This window comes from Vicugna pacos, chromosome 23 (assembly GCF_048564905.1).
Source record: "Vicugna pacos chromosome 23, VicPac4, whole genome shotgun sequence".
Taxonomy (NCBI): Eukaryota; Metazoa; Chordata; class Mammalia; order Artiodactyla; family Camelidae; genus Vicugna; species Vicugna pacos.
Window position 1 is genome coordinate 36,805,990 of NC_133009.1, and position 15,849 is coordinate 36,821,838.

Sequence of the window (15,849 nt, forward strand, 5' to 3'; positions counted from 1 at the left end):
TTTGTTAGGAGCACGGCCGGGCCCGTAGGCCACCGAACTGAAGATAAGCAGAGCCTTGTGGCAACAGCAGCTGAGATTACGGGGGGCAGAGCTCAGAAACTGAGCGCTTTATCTAGCCTTCAACTTCACGCAGAGGCGGTGACGACATAAAGCTGGGCTCATCGTGGTTGCACACTTCAGCGAAATCTGGAGATAAAGACCACAGTTTGATAACGTCCGAAGCTGGAGTGTATCGTGCGGCTTCCAGCGCTGAGCCGCATCGTGTAAACTTTGCATTCTTCACCCGGTGACTGATAGCATTCGCCAGCCCCGTTCCAGGCCTGCTGAAGCCGAGACGATGCTGAGGTCTGTGGAAGGTGGTACCCGAGGGACGGGTGGGTCAGGGACCAAGCAGGAAGGGCACACCCCCACGTGGAGGGCTTAATGCATGCAGGTCCGGGGCGGTGACAGTGGACACGTCTGTCACCTCGAGACAGACGTGTCCAGTGAAGGGGGAGGTCACTGGAATCCAGAGATATGAAAGGCTCTGCAGAAAAGAGCTCCCCTCAGGAGCTGAGACCCCAGAAGAGGGGCACAGGCACCCACAGGGAGGACAGTGGAGGGTCCCCAGCCTCTCCTCCCTCTTGTCTCCAGCAGATGCTGCCCCTAACTGAACCCAGTCAACAGCAGAGGGGCGGGGGAGCCTTCTGAAGCCGCCTCTGGTGGGAATGAGCAGGTCGGGGCAGCAGGGAGAGGGGATCTGAAGGGGAACGTGAAAGATGCCCAACATAAAGGGAGAGACAGAACTCTGTTTTAAACAACCTCCAGTGCTGTCTGGGTCTTCATCTCCGTAATTTCCTCGGCAACATTATTTGCTTGGCTTCTCCTCCAAGCAGGACCGGTTCTAACACCAGCTGAGTGAAGGACGCTAATTTCCACTGGGCAATTCCCTTAAGCGTTTCCAGGGACTGCTGTTATCTCCTGCTTCCCTGTAAAAGTCAGGAATTCTCACTCCAGTCCCCAGGTGAATATTTATGTTCTTCCTACAAGGAGTGCCTATTGTTGCGTGGTGACACCTTTTTTAAGGATAATTAGAGCTCTCAGCTTTTCCTTTTACCACTCAGGTGAGCAATGCACTGACTTCGAATGAATGAGGGCAGGTTTTTGGCGGCTTGTGAAGCCTGGAAATACTGATCAGTAAAACCCCTCGGACGCTTGCGTGTCCTGAATCTGCTTACCGCAGCCCTTCTTCCTGGTCGCCCGAGAGTACCAGCAATTGTGTTACCGTGATAAATCCTCCTCCCTGGGAGGGCACTCTTTTTTACCTAAAGTCACAATTTGCTCCTTCCTCTGGGTCACAACCTGATTTTTCAGGGTGACAGATTTATTGCTTGCTTTGTGCTCAAAAAACAAATAGCCAGCATTGCTCAGAACGCAGCCCTGTCACAACAGCTCCCAGCGGGGGTGGGCCCCAGCGCTCGCGCTCCTGTCTGCGTGGGCAGAGGGAGGCCGTTTCCTCGCGGCTGCGGGACTGGGCTGGAGGGCGGTGGTCAGCTTTAAGCCAAGCTGCTGGTGTAAGCAACTGGCAAGCAGGTATTCGCTGGCCGTGGTCTCCGGGGGGTTTTCTTCTTTGGAGGCGGCTCAAAAAATGCAGAGCACAGGGCCGCGTCTGACCTCCAGAGCGAGCCCGTTTTCAGCCCTCACGAAAGCCCGCAGGCCCCACAGAGCGTCCCTGCAGCCTGAGAATGAGACTGTGGTGCTTCCACGGCCGGGGCGGGCCGCGGAGCCGAGCTCCCACGGCGGACCGTGGCCCCGAGAGGGCAGCAGCCCTCCTGTCCGCGCGACACCCGCGCTCCGTCCGCAGCCCCCTCCCCCCGGCGGCCCCGGGGCGCAGCCCGTGCGCGGGGCGGGGTGGGGGGCCTCGGTCTGCGCGTGTTCAGTTTTGCCAGGTCACGGAAAACAGGGACGCAGCAACGATGTGCACCCTCAGCCGCCACACTCTCGGGGGGGGGCGAGCAGAGGTCAGGACCACGGACTCGGCACCCAGCGCGTCAGCTTCCAACCCTGGCTCTGCTGGGTCACCTTGCAAACTGACTTAAGCACTCTGTGCCGCCGTTGCCTCATCCGTTCAACGGAGGTCATTCTAGGACGTGCCTCATAGGGCTGCTGAGAGAATTAAAAACGATCCTGCTTACGACGCATGTGAAACACGGCCGCTTTGCCCAAGTACTAGGCGGTTTTCCTCAGGTCAATTCAGTGGGAGTAAAGGGACATCTTCCCTGTGGTTTTCATTTCCCGGAATGACTCCTCACGCCATCTGCCACTCCTCTCCTCCACCGTCGGTCTTTCTCCTGCTGATTCATTGGAATTCTCCACGTCGCATCCTGGGCTCGTCACGTCTGTGTGTGGCAAGTATCTTTTCCCAGTTTATGGCCTGTCTTGTTCACTCCCCTTATGACATACACCGTATAGACGTTAATCTCCGGGAAGCACGAGTTTTCAGAAGAGAGTTAAGGCGCGGCCTCCGGAGAGCAACTGGCAGACCCTCCCCGGGCTTTGCATTAAGTCAGACTGGCCTAAGTACCCCATCACGTTCTTAAGTCAAAGTAAACTTACAACTGACACTCATTCATAGTACGATGCTCAGGGCTACACGGGGAATCACGCACAGGCCTGCCCGCATCGGGCTTCGCGTCGGCTGTGACGGGCGCGTAGCCACATGGCAAGTTACCCAACACCACAAGGTGATGGCGTCCTTTTCCGGGGGGCCCACCGCTAAGCGTTCTGCACAATTCATTCCTACATTCAGGGAACTCATTTCATAAGTCACACCCACAAAGAAAGCAAAAGGGTGAAAAACTTGTCTCCTGCCCTCCTGATGGGGACCCTGGAAATGTCTCAGGTTAGTGTCCAAGCCACAAAAGAACAGTCTTCCAAGGTCGAATTAGTGGCCCACAGATGGGACCGCTGTCACTGGTCAGTGTCTGCGAGGATGCTCAGGCTACAGCTAAACCCCGTCCCTTCCCGTCCTTACCATTCGTCTCTGGTCTCAAACACATCCCGCAGATGGGGCAACTCCCGGCCTTTAAAAAAATCCCCATTACCCCATTTCTTGTGGACATTATGGTTCCTCCATGAGAGTTACTTGAGTTGTTCAAGGGCCTTCCCATATACGTCTTCAGTGGTCCGTGTTGGTTGGTTTTAATTATTCTTATTCTTAATCGTGTTGTGGTCCACATATGGCCTCCGTGGCCCGAAACTGTCTGAAGTCTATGGTGTCTGTTTCAATCCATTCAACGTTGGTCCCTAGTTCAACGTCAGTTATCAGAGAACAAGAAATATTTTAAAACACAGTTTTTCTCTGGATATGAAAAATACCACAAATTTATTTAAATAACCAAAACTTATTCCAAAAATAAAAAACCTGCTCTAGAGTTCTTATAATAATATTAGAAGCCAAAAGACCAGTTGGCAGAATTAGTATTTAAATTCTCTTTTTTAGATTTTACTATTTTAAAATTTGGAGGGGGTAACTAGGTTTGTTTACTTTTTATTTTAATGGTGGTGCCGGCAATTGAACCCAGGACCACAAGCATGCTAAGCGGGCACTCTATCACTGAGCTATTTCCCTCCCCCTAAATTCTGATTTATTGTTTCAAGTCAATAAATGTTCTCATTCATAACACTAACAGGTAATATTAAATGTGTGTCTTTGTGCCAGGCACTGGGCAAATCACTTTACACAAATTATTTTATTTTATTTTAACAGTAACCCCACATGGTAGGGAGCACTGGCATTCCCACTGTTCACAGTCCCTCTGAATCGGGGCTTGCCTACTCAAGTCAGCAAACATTTCTTGTGCACCTGCTACGTGTGAAGCAGGTCGAGGTGTTTGGGAGGCTCTGAAGGTCACTCCACAAGAGATGGGCGCTACAAGAGAGTAGGAGGAGGAACTGGAGGAAACACAGTGGTTTCGGGAGCTCAGACAGGAGCGACCGTAGCTCTGAAGGGACCCGGAAAGATGTCACTGAGCGGATGTTAGCCCGTCATGGCTGCAAACCAGGGAAACCCAGCCCCGTCCTCCCCCCGCCACAGGCAGGCGCGCGGGCAGAGCCCGCAGCGCGCCGTCCGGACTCCTGCGGGAACTCGGGTCTCCACCCCTCGGCCCCCGTGCCCCCGTGGTCTCTGATTTCGTGTCTCAGTCCTGCTCATTGGCGTGTCTCCCGCTCGTGAACTGCTTCCTGGTCCTGACGCATTCTGACCTCAGCCTCTCCCACGTCCCCCGGAAAGATCAGTTAGGACCCAACAGATCTCATCCGTGTAACTCTTTATATAAGGAAATACATGGAGACTTAAAGGAAAATCATTATATCCCTGGAAGTAGGGAGGAGAAAACACAGACAGTAAAATACACTGGGTTGTAGTCAGAACACTCGGGCCTTCGAGGGGAGCAGCTTGGGCAGAGAATGACTCCCTTCACTACAACCCACTCATATTTTTCCATTTTCATTTTGTAGATGATCTGTAATAATATGCCGTCAAAAAATAAATAAATACTTCCACAGGAATCAGCAGAATTTTCCAAGGTCCCATCCAAACCACTCTGTACACATTCATAATCTGAGTAACAGAATTCCTTTTCTTCTGTCAATCACCGTGTTTTGTTTTCTTTTTGCGGTCCGCAGAAGCTACCCAGAAAACACCGTGCGCAGCGAGCTCACTGGCATGGCCTCTGCTACTCCTTGGCTCATTGAGGGCAGCCTGCCTCCGGCAAGACGTCTCAGAAGATGGGCAGTGACTCAACCAGCCGTCTGCGTTTCGTAATTCCTTCCAACCCGCTTTACAGCTCGCCTCCTCTGGGCGTGATCAACCCACAGGGAGGTAAAACCACTGTGGGTCCTTCGTGGCCAGTCCTAGGATCTGTAATGAAAATATTCTGTCCTCATCATCACTCAGGGAGACACGTGGTCCAATGGAGAAAGGTCTTGAGAGCCAGTCTGCTGATAAACCATCGCTAGTCCTCGCCTAAATCAATCCCTTGGTTTCTTCTGCGGTAAGGGCGTTGGGGGTGAACTGAATAATCTCTGAAATCCTTTGTAGTTATAGCATTTTCTGACCAGACTACTTTCCATTCTAGACGTGGTGCTGCCCATCAGGCTGGCTTCCTACAGAGGAAGGGTCCTTAGACATGGCAGAAGTTAGATTTCAGGTCCAATTATTAAGAATTAGAGTTTCTCTGTGAGTTGAGATAAAGCCACACCACCTCTCCATCTGACAGGGACAAATTGACTCTCTCCATGAGACAAGTCAAACTCATAAAAATTTTATATACATACATATATAATTTTTAACGGAAGTATTTTGAATTGAACCCAGGACCTCGTGCACGCTAAGCACACACCCTCCCACTGAGCTATACCCTGCCCCTCCCCAAGCTCATAAAAAATTTTAAAGTTACATTTAAAAGCTTTTTACACTTAAAACCCCGTCACTGTTATCACTGAGCCATTCAAATACTTACGAAGAAAATGTGCTTATAAGGGACCAGATAAAGATGCCTCCAGCAAGACAGCCTCCGCCCCGCGTCCCCGTGGACACCGGTGGGGCCCCCCCAGCCCCCCTCCCCATCCCGTCCTCACTCTGACTGTGTTTTCCTCTGTGGTCCTTACCAGCATCCAACACAGGATCTCATTTAACATGTTCTCTGTCTCCTCTCTATGAAGGCAGAGTTTTGTCCGTTTCATTCACTGTTGAATTAGTAGCACCCAGAAAAGTAGTAGGCATGAGCGTATAAATAAGTAGTATTTACTGTAAGGATCTAACAATTGCCTTTTTGATTGAAGTATAGTCCATTTACAATGTTGCATTAGTTTCTGTGGACAGCATAGTGATTCAGTGATACATAGATACATATTCTTTTTCAGATTCTTTTTCATTATAGGTTATTACAAGATATTGAATATAGCTCCCTGGGCCAGACAGTCGACCATGTTACTTCACGTTATTTATCTATTTTACATGTAGTAGTGTGTATCTAACAACTGCCATTTTTAAAGGAGGGCATATAACCAGACTAAAAGCAGCCCTTTCTTCTGGATGTTTCCAGCTCCAGATTACAAGAGCCCACTTACCCCCTCCCCACCAAACAAACTAGAGACATGAACACCGCTCATGGGTCATTGTGACACAGTCTGAAGTCCCTGACACAAACCAGGGGATGTGGCCTCAACATGATGGGAGAATCAAACACGTCACCCCAGAGTGCGCGGAGGGAGCACAGGTGTCTGAAGGGCTTTCCTGCTGGAGAGCATCAGTCTGCACGCGGCCTCAGCTCTGCCTCCTAAACCTGGGTTATAAGGAGAATTATCATCATTATCCACAACAAAACGCCACTCTGGTTCTGACCTACATGCCGGAAGAGAAGAAAACCAGGATCTCTTCCCGTGAACGATCCCCCACCTCCAGCGCCTGTTGCAGGCAGCGGGGTGGGCAGTGGGACGCCCGCTGCAGAACGGGGTGGCCGTTCCTGCCCACCTGCCTCACGCTCAGCCCCGAGACTCCGGGCAGCCTGAGGGCACCGCGGCCAGACACGAGCTGCCGTGCAGCCTTCAGGCATCAAAGTCACTGCTTGCTTTCCTCCCAGAGATCGGAACGATATTTCAAGGGCTGATACACAGAGTTTCGTTTTGTTTTTCCCTCTCGCCTTGCTCAGAAAATATTGGTTGATCACTTCTAGGAAGCTCAGACCTGGAAACTCAAAGAAACCCTTTACTATCCAGCAACGCACCCCGCCCCCACCCAGCCCACCCCAGCCCACCGCCACTCATTCATTTAACAAGTCTCCTTTATCCTTCCACCCCCAAACTAAAGCACTTTTTGCTTCCTTGGCAATAGCAGTAGGTTGGTTATCAGGTGGCCCCACTTTCCTGTTTACTCCCTGGAAGTCGTGCTTTTTTTTTTTAAGTCTTTTTTTTTTTTCTCCGTTTTGTTTTGGTTTTTAATGGAGGTACTGAGGATGAACCCAGGACCTCATGCATGCTAAGCATATGCTCTACCACGGAGCTATATTCACCCTCCAGAAGTCTTGCTTTCTTGTCTCACTGTTAATTTACCACCTCCAGGCTCATCCTTTCTGTAGGCAGAATTCAGTATCCTGCACTTATGGGACTGCGGACCCTGTTTCCATGCTGGTCACCAGCCAGGGGCCACCTGCAGCCGCTGGAGGCCGCCCACGTGCCTGCAGTGTGGCCCTCTCCACCCCCAGGTCAGCGGGAGAGCATCTCATCCATCGCGGGTTTCCTGGAGTTGGTAAGTGGTGACCCACCACAGTTGCCCAGCCACAAACTTAGCCATTTTTCTTCTTTCTTTTTGCAGGGGGAAGTAATTAGGTTTACTTGTTTACTTATTTTAATGGAGGCACTGGGGATTGAACCCGGGACCTCGTGCATGCTAAGCACAGGTTACCTCTGAGCCATACTCTCCCCCTGCCTTTTTTTTTTTTTTTGGTCATCTTTCTTAACCCCCCTTCCCCTCGCTCCCCAGGTCTGTTCACTTCCATCTCCACACGTGTATCACATGTACCCACCCATCCCCGCCCCCCAGCTGTCATTATTCTAGGCCCAGCAGCCATTATCTGTCACCTGAGATTTTGCAACAGCTTCTTAACTGCTCCCTCACCTCCCTGCAGCCACACAATCCAGTCTCCTTCGTGCACGCAGAAGGCTCCTTTCTGCTATAGATCTAACCTGATTTTTTAAAATTGCCTTCCTAATTCCCTGAGGGCGTGTGGAGCAGAGACTGCCCATCAAAGGGGCTCACGTGGGGCCGAGCGACTGGACCTCCTGTGCCTCCCGCAGACTTGGGGGGGGCCTGTGAGAAGAGGGTGACCTCAGTTTGAAAGCTGACGCCAACTCTGAACTTTTTCACCCATATTACCTGTGGTTTCTGAAAATTTAGCAAAACTTGATTTTTGCATTCTACGCAACCTCATTTAAAAGCAGCTGCCTTTTGAAGGTGTGCTAGACAACTGGGTCGTATTACCAGCATCATCAAAAAATGCTTCCCCCAAAAGAGTGCCACGTGCTCCCAGCCCACGACGGTCCCGTGAGAGTCTCCACGTTGCTCGCACCTTGAGAAGCCAGGGCGCCTCCTGCAGACCGTCAGCTCTCACTCTAGATTAACGCACCTCGAATGGTTCTTCACCCCGCAGCTAACTTCCCCTCAGAGCAACGGTTCACGGACCAAGGGGGAGTTATTCACCCAGTTACCATTTACTCGGAGCCTCCTAGGTGCCAGGCTCTCACGGAAAGAACCATGTCCCTCCCCGACCCAGCACCTCAGGGCTTTGGGCTCAGCAGACTCGCGCCACGACAAGTAAAGAGACGCGCAGCGAGGTCCCGCTGCGGAGCCCGGGGAGCTCTGTTCGGTAGCTTGTAACAGCCTGTGATGAAAAAGAATCTGAAAATGAACATATACATATTTATAACTGAATCACCATGCTGTCCACCAGAAACTCGCACAACATGGTACATGGACTATACTTCAATTAAAAAAAATATCTCAAGCCTCTAGGAGCTACTCGTTTCCTCCAGTTGGCATTAAACCTGCGTTGTGTGGTCGCCGGCCTGAAGCGCATCCCTGAGGCGGCGCGGCCGGCGGCTGCCGCCCAGGGCTACGGAGTCGCACAGCCTGCGGCCCGGTCCCAGCTCCGCCACTTCCTCGCCACGGGATCTGGGGCAAGTTGCTCAACCTCCCTGCACCCCAGTTTCATTATCTGAAAAATACCAAACCCGGGGTTGTTATGAGAATGAAACAAAATAAGATCTATAAGCCTTGAGTATTTCTCTCTGCCTGCCCCACAGAAATGCTCAATAAATGGCAGCTATACTGGGGGCACATCTCCTTTGCTTATCAGTTTTCCCTTGTGTCTGACACCCATAGGTGCTAAATGAAACAAATGAGTTCATTTTGGTCACATAATTGGACATCAAGCAGGTATTGAAAGCATAACTGAATTCCTTAATTCACTGAAAGAAAATCTGAGCGCCTACTCTGTTCCAGGCACAGGAACTACAGCAATCAAGAAAATGGGTAGAAATCCCTGTTCTTGGGGGGAGGGCACAGCTCAGTGGTAGAGTGCATGCTCAGCATGCAGAGGGTCCTGGGTTCAATCCCCAGCACCTCCATTAAACATAAATAAATAAATAAGCCAGCCAGCCAGCCAAATACCCTCCCCACCCCCACACTCCCCCCAAAAAAACTTAAAAAATCCCTGTTCTTGTGGAGCTTAGAACAGAAGAAAGACAGAGCCAAAGCATAATGCTCATGGAAAGGCTACACTGCCTGTGAAGGAGACAAGTGCGAGAGAACAGCACAGAAGAGGCTACGAGGGACTTAGGCCGCAGAGCAGTGGGCTGCAAGTTTAAATCCTCCTTGAAAAGGTTCTACCTGAGCAAAACCTTAAAGGAGGTGAGAGGGCAAGCCGTACAGTTATTAGGTGGGTGGGGCAAAGCCCGTGAAAAGGGCCTAGGGCAGCAGCACACCCAGCCAAGGAGCAGCAGAGGACCAGTGGGACTGGAGCAGAGTGAGCAAGAGGTAACAAGCAGCGGGGGGGGGGGGGGGGGGGGGCAGACCTCGCAGGGCTCTGGGAGCGACGGGGAGACTCCGTTCTTCCCAAACGAGACGGGAGCCCCATCGAACAGAAGGACGTCAGATACAGACACAGACACAGATGTAGGTACGATGGCGATACTCAAGTCAGGTCAGTCTGGCTGTTTTCTTCAGAAGAAACTAGACAAGGAGAGACCAGTTAGGCAGCTGTCATAATAAACCACATGAGATGAAAACAGTACGAATATTCCTTAAAACAACTGAAAATGCACCTACCCTTCGATCCAGCCATCCCATTCCTGGACATACATCTGGAGGGAACTCTAATTTGAAAAGATAACACATGCACCCCAGTGTTCATAGCAGCACTATTTACAACAGCCAAGACATGGAAGCAACCTGAGTGTCCATCAACAGATGGCTGGATAAAGAAGCTGTGGTATATTTATACAATGGAATACTACTCAGCCATAAAGGAATGAAATAATGCCATTTGCAGCAACATGGATTGACCTGGAGATCATCATTCTAAGTGAAGGAAGCAAGAAAAAGAAGGAAAAATACCATATGATGTCACTCATATGTGTAATCTAAAAAAAAAAGGACACAAATGAACTTATGTACAAAACAGAGACAGGCTCACAGACAAAAAACAAACTTATGGCTACCAGAGGGGAAGGGGGCTGGGGAGGGATAAACTGGGAGTTTGAGATTAGCAGACACACTACTATATATAAGGCAGATAAACAACAAGGTCCTACTGAACAGCACAGGGAACTGTCTATTCAATACTTTGTAATGGCCCATAATGAAAAAGAATGAAGACGCATGTATGTGTGTAGAACTGAATCACTTTGCTGTGCACCAGAAATTAGCAAAACACTGTAAACTGACTACTTCAATTAAAAAACCGCGACCACAACAACAGGTGAGCGATGGCGGCAGCTTGAACAAGGGGCGGTTGTCAGTGATCAGATTCTGGACGTGTTTTCAAGACAGAGTCCCCAGGATGCCTGAGAGAAAGTGGGAGTCAACGCTGTCTCCAAAGTTTCTGGCTGGAGCAACCGAATAAACGAGGCTTCCCCGCCCGCGGAGGCTGGGAGCAGGCAGAACGGGGTAAGGGGCCCGGGGCGCAGTCACAGCCCCAGTGGGCTGGCGTTCTTAGCCTTGCAGCAGAGACGCTGTGCGGCATCCCGGAGTTCAGGGGAGCCTTCATGTGGGATTTGTAAACGGGGAGGAAAGGTACGTGATGAAAAATAAAGTCATGCCAATGTTCCAGGGTAGGAGCAAAATGCTCCCAGAGCTCAGCATAAGCAGCTTGGGCGAGGAGGGGGGTCACACGGCAGAACCGGGGGGCACGAGCACGTGCCCGGGGTGAGGATGGAGAGGGCAGATTCCCAGAGGAAAGCGGAGTCTCTGAGGACCAGGGGCAGCCGGGGCTTCGGGGTCTGAAAGGCCAGCCAAGGGGCAGGGGCAGAGGGCAGGGGAGGGACAGAAAGGAAGAGGGTAGCCAGGCGACAAGGGATGTGGAGACACCAGCATTAATGTGAGACTCTTGTTTCTGGGGGTCTCCGCTTTATCCGGCCTTGAAAGTTTTGCCTGTTTGATGCTCACCTAAAATGACGCCGAGGGCTTCCGGTTTCTAGTTCCACGTATAAGGAGACTGGAAGTCACCACTCGATGGGGAAAAATCAAACCCCAGACCTTAAGATCAGAGGGCCAGGCCGGTGCACCCAGAGAGTCGCGGCTTAAGGGACTCAGACGGCCGGGCACGGGAACCGAGCTGCGGGAAGCCCTGAACTGCGGTTGGCAAACTGCTGGCAGCTGAGTGCAGACCCCTCTGAGAGTGAAAAAGTCCAGGGGGACCAGTCATGGCGGTGGGGCGGGGGGAAGCCATGAAACTGTGAGACTTACCTCCAGGACTCAACCAGGCTCAACAGGAAATACTGGAGAAAAGCCCTCTGGTCCCTGTTCTTCAGGAGGCCCACCCTCAGCAGGAGCCAGTTAACCATAGCCTGGCCTGCTGGGGTGGGGTCATCAGAGCCTCACCGACCTGGGGAGGAAGGAGCAAACCCAGCCCAGTCTAGCCATCTTGTTCCACCTAACGGGAGAATACAGCTCAGAAACACCTGTGAGCCCACCGCCCAGAGGCACAGGCCCACTAAAGGCTGACACCTGCTCGCAGGACCGTGGCCCTACTCACAGCGTTAGCCCCTCTCTACGCTTCCCCTCCCCCACACCTCTCCCCCACACCTCTCAAGGCCAACCTACAGCAGTTCCTTTAGCTTGGCATTTCACAACCAGCCGTCACGAAAAAAATCCCAAGGCAAACCGAAAGGCAAAGAGCACACCTTGAAGATGCACAGCAAGCATCACACTCCTTCTTGGTTCTGTCCTGGGATTTCCAGGTGCCCGCTGACACTGGCCACCTGTTCTTGCCGGCTGGCCACTTGACCCGCTGGCATCCTTCGCGTATCAGTCACAGCATTTTAAATTCCCAGTCTGACAATTCCAACATCCCTGCCATATCTGGTTCTGATGCTTGCTGTCTTGTTTTTAATAAGGTTTATTCATTCATTTATTTATTATGGAGGGACTGGGGATTGAACCCAGAACCTTGTGCATGCTAAGCATGCCCTCTGCCACTGAGCTACACCCTCCCCCCTGCTGTGTATCTCTGTTGTTAAGGTTTTAAAATAAGAATTATGCCCAACTTCTCCTTAGAAACCTTGCAAGCAAGAAGAGTGGAGTGAAATATTTAAAAGAGTTAAGAGAAAAACTTACCAACCTAGAATTCTGTTCCCTGTGAAATTATCCTCCAAAAATGGAGAATAAATACTTTCTCAGACAAACAAAAATTAGAAGAATTTATTGGCAGTAGACCTGCCTTGCAAGAAATGTTAAAAGAAGTTCTTGAGAGAGAAGGAGTTTAATACAAATCCAAACTTGGAACTACATGGAAAAAGTAAGCCCTTGAGGAAGAAATAAGTGAAAGTAAAATAACAACTTTCTTTTCATTTTCTTAATTGCCCTACCAGGTAACAATTTGTTCAGAATAATACCAACAACATGTTGGATTATGTATGTATATATCATTTTATACATGTATGTATATGCATATTTCTGCTTATGTGTGTTTATATACATGAATGAATGACAGCAAGGATGCCAGGCACAGTGGGGGGCAGGCTGGGGAGGAATTAGGGTTACTCTGTTAGTGTGAAGCACCTGCACTGCCTGCAAAGAGCTACCGTGCAATTTGCGCCAGGACTTGGATTCGGTGGAAGTGTCTATGGCAAACTCTAGCGCAGCCACTAAACAAAGTAACAAAGTGCAACAGCTCTGCTCAGAAGAGAGAGAGAATGGAATCATGTAAAACACTCAGTTAAAACCACACACACACACACACACACACACACAATGGCAAGGAGTGGGAAATGGGCAAAATGGGTGAAGGGAGTTAAAGGTACAAAGCTGCAGAAACAAAACAAGTCAGTCAGGAGGGCATGGCGTACAGCATGTGGACTGTGGGTAACAATACTGTGTATTAATGTTGTGTATCTGAAAGTTACTAAGAGAGTAAGTCATAAACGCGATCACGAGAAAAGCAAAGTGTAACTTCGCGTAGTGACACATGTTAACTAGACTTGTGGGGATCGCTTCCAGCATACACGAACATGGAATCACCATGTCGTCTACCTGCAGCTAATGTAATACATCAATTACACTGCAATTTAAAAAAAATAAATAATAAAACTAAAAACCACAAAAGGAAGACAGAGTGGGAAACAAAAATAAGAATAAAGAACACCAACAAATAGAAAACTGTAAGGATTATGGTCGATGTTAACCCAACTGGATTAATAGCCACTTTGAATGTCAACTAAAAGGCAGAGATTATCAGAGTGGATTAAAAACCACGACCCAACTATATACTGTCTACAAGAAACCCACTTTTATAAATAGAAAGACACATATTGGGGGGAGGGTGTAGCTCAGTGGTAGAGCGTGAGCTTAGCATACACGAGGTCCTGGGTTCAATCCCCAGTACCTCCATTAAAATAAAATTGTTAAAAAGGCAAATATAGATTAAAATAAAGCTAGGGATTGAGATTTCTAACGAATCTCACATCCGTGAGGTCAGTCATCCTAACTGCTCCTGATTCACTGAGTTTCCGCCCATGATTTGAATATGAAGAAGGGATACGTTCTTGGCCACCTGGCTCACTTGCCCTTTTACAGTAAAACTAGAGAAAGGGGTCCATGCAGCCGTCCTCCAGGTGAGTGGAGCAGAGCGCTCTCGGGATCGCCCACCCTGAGGGAGAAAATCGTATGGAGGGGCTGGAAAAAGACGCCTTTTAGATCCTTCTAGCTTTAATTGATTCAGCCGGCATTTATTTTACTGAGGGCCTTTGAAGTGCCAGGCCCTGTGGAGGGTGCTGATACAAATACACAGAAGAAAACAACACAAGGAAAAATCTCCGCCCTCGTGGGAGGTGTTTCATCTTCTCTGAGCCCGTGATGCGGCAGAGCCACCGATCCAAAGGGGAGCTGAAACCTGAGCGTTCCCGAGGGTTAGTTCTTGAGTGAAAAGTAAGTGAAAGGGGAGGGTCTAGCTCAGTGGCAGAGCACGTGCTTAGTGTGCACCAAGGTCCTGGGTTCAACCCCCCGTCCCTCCACTAAAAAGTAAATAAAAGATAAATAAACCTAATTACCCCCCAAAAGAAAAAAAAGTGAGCTGCATGTATCCGGAAGTGGGCGTGTTCCAGAAGGAACTAACTCGAAAAGCTGCGTGCAGCCCAGTGTTCACAGCAGTGCTGCTTACAACAGTCAAGACACGGAAGCACCTAAACGTCCATCGACAGATGATGGGATGAAGAAGCTGTGGGATATTTACACACTGGAATACTACCCAGCCATAAAAAATAATAAACCAATGCCATCTGCAGCAACATGGATGGACGGGGAGATTGTTATACTAAGTAAAATAAGCCAGAAAGAGAAAAAAAATACCATATGAGCTTCCGGCCGTACGTCCTTGGCGCCAGGTCGGCCCGGCGGAGGGGAGGCATGGGCAGACGGTAGGCTGGAGGGAGCTTACCTTCCCTGTTTCACTCCCAGCCCCCCGACGCGAGAGGAAGCAGCGGCAAGGTCCACGGGCGGCATGGCAGGAGCTCCAGACGAGCGCGGGCCGGGCCCTGCGGCGAGGGAGCAGCTGCAGCAGCAACACGTCGGGTGCCGAGTCTTCCCCGAGCGGCCGGCTCAGGGGACGCCCCAGCAAGGGTTCCTCTCCAGTTTCTTCACCAGTAACCAAAAGTGTCAGCTTATGCTCCTGAAGACGCTGGAGACAAATTGTTTTGTGCCAGAATAATATCCGTAACCAGGCCCACATGAGCAGAGTGGTCACCCACGAGCTCGTTCACGCGTTTGATCATTGTCGCGCGCACGTCGACTGGTTCACCAACGTCCGACATTTGGCCTGCTCTGAGGTCCGAGCTGCTAACCTCAGTGGAGACTGCTCACTTGTCAATGAAATATTCAGGTTACATTTTGGATTAAAACAACACCACCAGACCTGTGTGCGAGACAGAGCCATTCTTTCTATTCTAGGTGTTCGGAACATCAGCAAAGAAGTCGCTCAGAAGGCTGTTGATGAAGTTTTTGAGTCTTGTTTCAATGACCATGAACCTTTCGGAAGGATCCCACATAACAAGACGTATGCAAGACACGCTCACAGAGACTTTCAGAACCGGGATCGGTACTACGCAAACATATGACGACAACGACGTGTTGTATCACAGAGCTGCAGCGATCATGAGGAAGGTACGGCTCCCCGGTGGACAAACGTGTAAAACGTGAACGGTCAGTTGAATCCTGAGGAGACACAGAAGATGCTGACGACAGCACATGATCAGAAAAGTAACTGTGCTGAAAAATGAAACCGCCTTGAACTCCAAGGCAAAAATTGTACCTTTGTAGTTAACCATTTGGTAAATAAGGCAAATAAATTGCATTTCAGTATTTTCTACAATGTAAAAAAAAAAATACCATATGAAATCACTTATTTGTGGAATCTAAAAAAAAAGACACAAATGAACTTACAAACAGAAGCCGATTCACAGACATAGAAAACAAACTTATGATTACGGCGCTGGGGGGAAGAGGGGGATAAACTGGGAGTTTGAGATTTGCAGACACTAACTACTATACATAAAACAGATAAACAAGTGTGTACTGCAGAGCACAGGGAACTATGTTCA

General features: G+C 49.8%; 1 pseudogene; it reads left to right on the plus strand.

The window, feature by feature from the left end:
* Positions 1-14,628: 14,628 nt before the first annotated feature.
* Positions 14,629-15,620, plus strand: LOC116279597 (mitochondrial inner membrane protease ATP23 homolog pseudogene; annotated as a pseudogene).
* Positions 15,621-15,849: the final 229 nt, after the last annotated feature.